The sequence below is a fragment of the Myotis brandtii genome, unplaced genomic scaffold (genome assembly GCF_000412655.1).
Source record: "Myotis brandtii unplaced genomic scaffold, ASM41265v1 scaffold265, whole genome shotgun sequence".
NCBI classification, from domain to species: Eukaryota; Metazoa; Chordata; class Mammalia; order Chiroptera; family Vespertilionidae; genus Myotis; species Myotis brandtii.
Window position 1 is genome coordinate 1,100,954 of NW_005360086.1, and position 3,046 is coordinate 1,103,999.

Genomic DNA, 3,046 nt, shown 5'->3' on the forward strand with positions numbered 1-3,046 from the left:
ATTCTGTACGCGGGGTCCCCAGGGAGTATGCTCCCAGACCCCCAGCTCTGCCTGTCATAGCTGCCATGCTTTAAGGCATCATTCAAATGCCACCTCTCCCTAAAGGCTTCCCACTGCCACCAACTGTCCCTCCCCTGCCCCCTGAAGCCATCCTGTCCTCCCCGACTGGGTTGGGTTTGCCCAACGAGGGGACCTGTCCAGGGTGGGCCCTGCCCGGCCCTGCAGCACCCAGCACGGGTCTGTGCCTTCCTTCCCCGGGCTCCGCTCATCCGTTGTACCAGCTCCCAGAGCTGCCTGGCGTGCAGCAGGTGCTCAATACCTATTCATTGACTTACTCTAGTTTCCAGTGTCCCTAGAAATGGGTGGATCAACCAAGGTGGCAAGTGCAGCCAGGGACCTGGGTCTGAATCCAGGGGTATGGGAGCGGAAGAGGGGGCAGGAGGTGAGTGGGGAGCAAGCCCCATCCGCCCTGTCATCCATCGTCACTAGCAACTTTCATTAGCTGAGCAGCACTCACCGCGCTGGGCAACTTGTTAAGCATTTTCCTCACATTATCCTATTTAATCCTCTCAACAACCCTGCTGGGTAAGTAGCATCACCCCTCTGTGACAGATGAGGAAACCGAGGCTTAGGAAGAAGGTTAAGTGACTTGCCCACGATCACACACTCCGTGAAGAGGTGGAGGCAGGATTCAGGCCGTGTCAGCTGACTCCAGCGTGCACATTCCAGGCCACAGCAGGAAGCTTTTTTTAGGACCAGCCCTGGGGAAGAAACCCAGCCCCTCCCCCCTCCCCCTCTCCCTGGGCTCTTCCCTGGGAGGAGCCCTGGTGGCTGAGGTGGGCGGAGCTTCAGTGGCTCCAGCTCTGGGACACTCTGCCCTGGGGCATCTTCGTAAACTGAGTAGCAGAAAAGCCCATTAAGAGAATCCATTCTTCAGACAGACCTGGGTTCAAATCCCAGCACTGCCAGGAGTATTAGTTATGTGACTGACCTCTGTGTCCCAAGCGGGTACTCTACCCCCCATATGAGGCGCCCAGGTTGTTGTGGGGATCACATGCCAAGTGCCTGGCACAGAGCAGGCGGTTAGGAAATGCCAGCTGTTACTCAGGTTTGGAGAACAGTGACCCTCAGGGCAGACCGGGGTTCTCTAGCCCCCCTCTTCCCCAAAGGTTTTCACAGGGTGATGGGTGTAGTCAAAAAGCACCTGGCCCCACCCAGGCCCCCCACCCAAGCCCCTGCCCTTGTGTCCCACCAGTGCTGGTGAAGAAGGTGACCCGAGCAGCCCGGAGGTGAGGCGAGGAGGAAGGGGAGGCCAGGGGTGGGGCTGACCCCGAGGGAGGTCACGGGGCAGTTGATCCAGCCTGACAGAGCAGGGATGAGCAGGGTGGAATTAGGAGCTTACAACATCCTTTCATCCCGCAGCAGCCCGCCCGCCAGCCTGCCCGCCCAGCCTCCCTCCTTCCTTCCTCTCTCTTTCTGCCCTTTTTTTCCCTCTCCCTCCCTTTGCTGGCAGCCCAGCCCTAATAAAATGCAGTGTCTCCAGCAAGTCTGCCGGCTGCCGCCTCGCTGCTCCTGCCTGCACGCAGCCCTCAAACCAAACTGCTCAGCTCAGCCCCGCCTGGCAGCTGTCCCTTAACCCTCGCCAACCCGGCTGGCGTCCTTGGGCTGAAGGCCCTCCTCCCTTCTGTCTCCCTCAGGCATCGGGGGAGGGGAAGGCCTGCTCTCTGACAGGAAGAAGGGCGATATGGGGGCCGGGGTCCCCATTGTTCTGGAGCCCCTGCCCGAGAACCCCTCAGCGTGTGCCTGTGACTGCCGTCTAGCAAGGGCCTTCGGTGAGACCAGCTCTGTGTATCCCAGACGTATTCTGCTTCCCACCTCGCAACAGCCCCAGGGGTCAACAGGGTGAGGACTGTTGTCCCCATTTGCCAGATGAGGAAACTGAGGCCTGACAGGCTGAGCTGGGTCACCTTGGCTGCTGGGTGGTGTTGCTGATTCTCCATCCAAGATCTTTTCCAGAATAGGGAGGTGCCTCTGCCACCGCGTGTGTGTGTGTGTGGGGGGGGGTGACTTGAGTGATGTGTGTTTGTGCACCTGGGGGCCCTCTCTCTCGTGGAGTGTTATGGCTTTGGCTTTATACGTGTGTGATGCTAAGGGGTCTCAGGTGTGTGTTTGTGTCTACACATGTGCCTACAGATGACGTTTGTCTCAAGTGGGAGTCCACGGGTGTGTGATGATGCGGAGGCGTCATTGTGTATCTTGGTACGTGTGTGTGTGTGTGTATAGGAGAGAGTTCGCTTCACAATTGTGTGTGGAGGCGTCATTGTGTATCTTGGTACGTGTGTGTATAGGAGAGAGTTCGCTTCACAATTGTGTGCATACATCCACATTCACGGTGCCTCCCATCTGGGCCAAGATGTGTCCCTCACTCGCAACTCCATTCATCCTACCACCTCCAGCTCGGTCTCCAAAGTCTTGAGTCGGGCAGCTAGAAGAGGAGGGTGGTGGCAGCAAGCAGGCACTGAGTCAAGGCCTGCGCTGTCCCTGGGAAGTAAACACAGAACCCCTCGTCTGTTTGCTTTCATCATCCAGCCTGGATCCCAGTGGCCTGGGGTCCCTGCCAACTGTGAGAGCAGTGGTATTCCCCTTGCCTGAGGCCCCAACCTCACCCCACGCTGGGAAGGATAGACAGGAGGGTGAGGGGCCGGGGAGTGCCTGGGCGTGGAGGCAGGGGGTGTACACGCGTGTGTAAGCATGTCTGCGTGTGAGCCCAAGATCAAAGAGCAGCCCCGAGGTGACCCAGCGGCGGCAGTGGCGGAGGGCATCTGGCTGGCAGGGAACGCCAAGCCACCAAACAGAGTGGAGTCAGGGAGGCCGTGGCACTGGGAGCCTCCCACCCACCCAGACCTGGGGGCAGCCATGGGGTCAGGAGCACCTGCCGCCTGGGGCCTGGCCCAGCCCAGCCTGTGAGCCCAGAGCCCCAGCAGAGCTCCTGGAGGCTCAGTGCTCTCTCCCCCCAAACACCTTCCCCAACTTCCAGGCCCACCCA